The 6,443-nt window shown below is 40.2% G+C and overlaps 1 pseudogene; it reads left to right on the top strand.

The window, feature by feature from the left end:
* Positions 1–445: 445 nt before the first annotated feature.
* Positions 446–3,903, top strand: LOC132400912 (transcription factor 21-like; annotated as a pseudogene).
* The last annotated feature ends 2,540 nt before the right edge of the window (positions 3,904–6,443 follow it).

Genomic DNA, 6,443 nt, shown 5'->3' with positions numbered 1-6,443 from the left:
ACATAAATGAATGCATACAATAATTGAACTCCGCGATTCTGGTAATTCTTTTGAAGCTGGTGAATCGGGCCCATCAGGGTTGGACAGAAAGCGTTTGTTGATTCGAGAAATCGTAAAAGAAAGCCATTCGGGGGGACTTCCTTTATAAGTTAACAGTATATTTACAGAAAATATTACCATAAAACAAGTAAGTGGTGATTTTCTTTAAATAGCTGAGAATATAAATACCTTGAACTTCGCAAATAAATTAAGTATCTATTCGTGTTAAATCATCTAGTTGTAATTGCCAATGAATTTCCTGATTTGTTTTATAGACTAGTCACAAAATGTCGAATTTCTGTAAAGTTTCCCGAACAAGTATCCCAACTGAGAATCGCGCACTAGCAGCGTCTGTCAAAACCCAGTGAGCCCTCCTCTTCTGTTCCAGGACCCGCCTCTACCGCAGTGCGATAAATTGCGGATGTCGCATCCAGATCGCAGGGTCTTCAACCAAACTAAGTGGAGGAATTCACTCCAGCTGAAAAGCGCCACGTTCCGAACCTTTTCGGTGTCTTTACGGTCATTAATCTCAACTTGCAGGAGATCGTGGCGATACCATGTCCACTGGGTCCGTTAGCGATGCCGAAGATCTTCAAGAAATGGAAGTGCTGGGCACGGAGGAGGAATGCGATGCATTAAAGAGGAAATCTAACAAGGAGTTCTGCACCTCCAACGACAGCAACGAAGACAGCTCCAACAACGAGCACGAGTCCCCCAAAAAGGGTAGGGGGTCTTCAGGAAAGAGGCGCAAGACGAGCTCCAATAAATCTCCCCTGAATGGGGTGACCCAGGAAGGTAAACAGGTTCAGCGAAACGCAGCGAACGCCAGGGAGAGGGCCAGGATGCGGGTGCTGAGCAAAGCCTTCTCACGGCTCAAAACCACTCTACCCTGGGTTCCACCGGACACGAAACTCTCCAAACTCGACACCCTGCGGCTGGCTTCCAGCTACATCGCACATCTGAGGCAGATCCTAGCCAACGACAAGTATGAGAACGGCTACATTCATCCAGTCAACCTGGTAAAAATCTACCCTTTGCTAGAACACAGAACTTTTCACGAGGTTTTAAAAACCGTGCACACAAGTGTGTGTATCCGGCCCTGGGCTTGTGGAGGATTGTATTTGTATGTGTGTGAATTTGTCTGTTCGTCTGTTTATTCTTGTATGTCTGTGGGTTTATGAATTGCATTATATACACGCGCGAGCTATTATGTGAAGGTTTGTTTTATTAAGTATTCAATTACATCTGCAAAGGTGTAAAGGGACAAGTTTACAACATATGTGTGTGTGTGTGTGTGTGTGTGTGTGTGTGTGTGTGTGTGTGTGTGTGTGTGTGCGCGCCAATGTATGCGTGTGACTGTGGTTGTGGCATGATATTAATGTTTCATATATGCATGAAATTCTGTGAGAATAATTTATCTGTGTGTATATATATATGTGATTCTGTGAATCACTGTGCGTGAGTTTATGTGATGTGTGCGCGGTTGTGTTAATGTCTGAATGTACACGAATCGGCTCGCAGAGCCCAGTAGCAATAAATCAGTCCGATGCATTCAGATAAACAGACAGTTTTGTGTTTATAAAACTTTCCCAGACGATAACAGATAAGCACATCGAGCTTGTTGCTTTAAACAGACAACTCAGAAACAATCATCCACAATTAGTTAATCGAAACAAAGTCTTCGCTCCATTTTATCAGAGTCTATTGAAGATCTTTGTGATTGGGGAAAAAGTAGATTTCTATAGGCAAGTCTAACGAAAGTCAAATTCGGAAGAAAGGGGGTGCTTTGCTTAGTGTGCGAAAGTAAAGGGAATCTGTTATCAAGCTATGGAAACTTGTAACACTTAGTATAACTGGAGCAGGAAATAAAAGACAGAGAGTCGTCTAATTGAACAGAAGTATAGGTTACGCCACAACGGGGGTATCTGGACAAAACAGGCAAACATTTTATACAAACTCTTACTAATTGTTCAAGCAGGATACGCATTTCTTTATTTCTTAGAAATTAACCACAAGTCACCTTAATATGGACGTGCAATTAATATTAAAACGCGGAAGATGGAATACAAATCCTTTGAACTTTTTCTCTGAAGGGACACTTTTCCTTTAGATCACATTCGAACAATAATCATCAACCCACTTTTTCGCTTCTGCACTATGTTATTCGTTAACCAAGGATGTCAGTGGATTAAAGAATTGGAGATCTCGTGAAACTTCCTTCAATGGTTTTGGAAACCAGAGGCCACAGAAAATCTGTTTATTTTTTTTTCAAAATCTGTTGTATCTGTTTTCTTTCTTTTTACCCATTATATCTGGGAACAAAGAGGAGATTTTCAAATACACTTGAAATTATAAGTATCTCTTTAAATCACTGCTTTCTTGTTAAATGAAATGCATATTTTCCATTTGTAATACCACAAACTGCAAATCACCTTGAAAACGAAATATTTTGGTAAAACAATATTTCAAGGCTTTCCTAAAGAAAAAAGGTGAGAAGTTCTAAATAATAGAAAATACGACCGTTTCTGTGAATGTGAACCACCTCTTCACATTATACATACTTTGAACAAATTAATTTTAATCAGCTATTAGAGATAATTTTTCTTTGATTTCTAAAATGTGCAGTATATATTTGTTTCACTTTAATGTTACAAACCGTTTGTAGATACAAAGTGGGACACACAGCAAGGCTGACATATAATCAATATATTTGCCTTAAACCCGGAGAATACTTAAACTTTGTACACTTTTCCATTTAAAATAATTTAATTTTATCACGTCCATACACATATTTTAAAACTTGTTAACCCGAAATTCACGATCTGGCAATGGATTTGCAACTGTTTTCAACTTTTCTTTTTGAAGATTATCAATTTTTCGGAACATCCGATCCTTTCAAATGTTGAAACTGTCTCCCTGAAACTTGCAGAAACAAAACATATAGAAAGAAAGCAAAGAGAAATTTATATACTTTAGAGAGACCAAACATCGACCAAGAATTGAAATTACATTTCAAATTTCATGGTCAATGATAGTGAGTGGCTCTTTTGAACATGTGCAATTCGTGTACTTTAATTGAGTTTAATTATCAATAATCAAAGTAGAATTCTTAATTTGTTTTATCAACTCATGTCTCCCAAAAATGTGAATGGTGACTGAATTTCGTTCCTGGTGTTACCCGATGAGACATGAATAGTCTCTCTTGATGCAGGTTGGCTTGGACTTGGATGCAGTTAACTTGTTTCCCGGGTTGAAATTTTCAGTTAGTTCCGTTTGTTTCTGTGCTGTCTGAATAGATCAAGGTAAACGATGGGATAACATAGACATGACAGGTAGCGCCAACAATGAACACACTTGACATGATGCTTGTTCGGAATGCAAACCAACGTTGTCCTTTTTTAATTGTAGACATGGCCGTTTATGGTTGCGGGGAAGCCAGAAAGCGAGCTAAAGGAGGTTGTAAATGCAAGTCGTTTGTGTGGGACTACAGCGTCATGACTAAAAGGGGGAAAATAACAAAATCACAGGAAAATTCAGAAGCCAAAGAGAAATATCACTAAACCGAGGAAGGAACGGTCCTGTGCATATTTCAGACCGGCCGAATGTTCCACTCCTGGCGTATCGATGTCGTTCAACTGCTTTGCTGGTCAAAGTACGAAAGGGATGTTACACCTTCATTTATAATAGTGACTAGACTTTAATACTGTCGGGCAAGATATCGTAGGTACGTTGAATTCCACAGATGACTTTGATAGTCATATGCTGTGTATGAAAGCATCATATAAAAGATATATATATTTTCTTTATCCGCAAGTCTTTACAAATCATGTAAATAAAAAAAAATTGCTTTATATTTAAACTACAGTGATCGTGTCGCCATGTATGACATTCTCCCGTCTCTTTCCGTGTGCGTGTGCTATGATGCAGGCGTTGCTGAGCTGATTGATGGCCCTTTGGGTCTGCTTCCATCAGACCCCCGAACCTCGACAATAGACACGACGGAGTGACAACAGTAACGATTTGTTTATTTATTCCACTAAAAGGATAAGAAAGAGATAGCTCGTGTTAGTTGAGTCAGGGCTCAAAGAAAACAAACATCTACGCCAGCATTGCGTCGCTGGAGTTTAGGCGTTGCTGACCCGGTCCGTGCCCAAGGCGAACAGCCGCTCGAAATCTAAGGTGCTAAATTAGAAACAAAACGTTCAGGTTTGGGACTTCGGGTCCCTTTAGGTTTTAGGTGTTCATAAATGTAACTTTAGGAGGCACTGAGGAAAACATAACGTTTAAGTTTTTGTCTGGTTTCAGGACGAGATGAAATTATAACATACTGCTTACTGGTACAATGGATATTTCGTTGTAACACTTCCCTTTTTTCTTGATGCTGCCCCAGGCCTCAAACTCGATTGTTCTCGGTAAGACTGGCAGCAGGCAACATGTTTAATTAGGGGTATGAAAACATGATTCAGCAATTGAAATACAAGTAGAGAATGTCGGAAAAACTCAGCAGGTCAGGCAGCGACGGTGGAAAAGAGAAATGGCCAACATTTGGAATCAGCAGCTCCTCCTAAGCGACCTCCACAACGGAAACTACTGAAGCGCAGGATCAGGGCTTCACCTCACCTACTGTCTGTTCCATTAACCGCGTGCCGATGTCGAAAGCAGTCAACGCAAATGAAATTAAGTTCACCAATCATTAAATGATAAAATAGAACGCGGGGTAGAAATCTGGCGATCAAATATGGAGAGAGAAAGGTAAATGTGACTTTATATTGAGATTGCGTAATGGCAACATTTCATAGCATATAATTTCATTGATCCAACCCGAAGGCTGTCGGCCCGAAAGGTCAACTGTTCATTCATTTCTGTAAATGCTGCCTGGCCGGCTGAGTTCCTCCAGCATTTTGCATGTGCCGCTTTAATAAGGTAAGGTTTTATAATCCAGACGGCGGGGAATGGGGGAATGAATGTGCGATTCTGATGGGGTCTGTTCGGACAGAACAGAATGGTACTGCAGAAGACGACGTAGTTTTAAGTCCTCAGCACCACCCCGCCCCCAACACCTTTCGCTCAGAGCTGAGACAAGGAAACGGCACAAGGAATTAAAACAAAACTCTATAGGCGCCGATTAAATAATACGGCATGGTTTAGTTTGGGTTATGATGTAAATTGAGATATTTCGATCTCTGAGATTACACGATAATTCAAAGTATTCAGATTGTGATTCAATGCAGATTTACGGGTGTTCTTTTTTTGCCCAGGACCTTTCCCATTTCATGACAAACAACAATAGCAATTAGTTTTATTTTATATTATGTTAGTTTCGGGAAATTCTCCTCAGAAAATCTATTCTTTGAATTTCAATAAGGTTCATTTGAACAGCTCGGGCACCCAGGATTATTACTTTTTGAAAACAAATGGAAGAGTTTTAAATATTATTCCCTCTGTTCCTGCTTGGTAGCTGCATTGTCCTCGCTTCTCTATGGGTAAGTCCAATGTTTTCACCGGGCTTTTCTGGTTTTGCTGCGACGCACTCCCTTTAATTTTGTTCTTGCTTAGTTCCAATTATCCAGTCAATCGCGGGACCAAGGCTATTACTTTTCCACCCATCTCCTTCAGATTTCAAGGTGGACATCTGAGATCACCCCGTGAGAGTCATTCAACAAAATGAATCTTATCAGTAGCAGATTTAGAACTGAAAGTGGTCTTATGCAAGGATCAACATTGGGACTTATTCCCAATTTATATGAATGACTTGAATGCGAACGCGCAAGGCTTGATCAGTAAATTTGTGGATTACGCCAAATTAGTAAGTGTTGTTGATAGTGAAGAAGGTTATTGTAGATCTTGATCCGTTAGAAACGTGCGCTAAGGAGTGACAAATTGATTTCATATAGATAAACGTGCGGCAATGCATTTGGAAAGTCAAGCCGGCATAGGACTTAAAAATGGGAGTGTAATGGAAGAGAGAGGCTAGGAATACCCGCGCTGAGTTCGATGAAAATGGTGTCATAAGTAGACAGGGTAGTGAAAAGGCCATTTTTCATGCTGGCCTTCTTCAGCCAGGGCAACGAATATAGGAGTTGAGGCATTATGTTGCCCTTAGATAAATCGTTGGTAAAACAACACTTGGGGTACTGTGTACAGTCTATTCATCCTGTTATAGGAAATATATGAATAAACTGGATAAAGTTCAGAAGAGATTGACAAGGATGTTTTCAGCACTATGAAGAGGTTGGCAAGGATAGGTCTTTATTCCTTCGGATGTAAGAGAATGACCGGAGAATTTATAGAGGCTTATGCAAGCACGAGAGACATTGACAAGGCGGAAGCTTAGCAGCCTTTTGCCAGAAATAGGGGGTATAGATTTAGGAAGTGAGAGGAAAGATTCAAATGGACTTAAGGAG

This window comes from Hypanus sabinus, chromosome 10, assembly GCF_030144855.1.
Source record: "Hypanus sabinus isolate sHypSab1 chromosome 10, sHypSab1.hap1, whole genome shotgun sequence".
Taxonomy (NCBI): domain Eukaryota; kingdom Metazoa; phylum Chordata; class Chondrichthyes; order Myliobatiformes; family Dasyatidae; genus Hypanus; species Hypanus sabinus.
The sequence above is the reverse complement of the archived record's forward strand: the minus strand, read 5'-3'. Positions and strand labels throughout refer to the sequence as shown.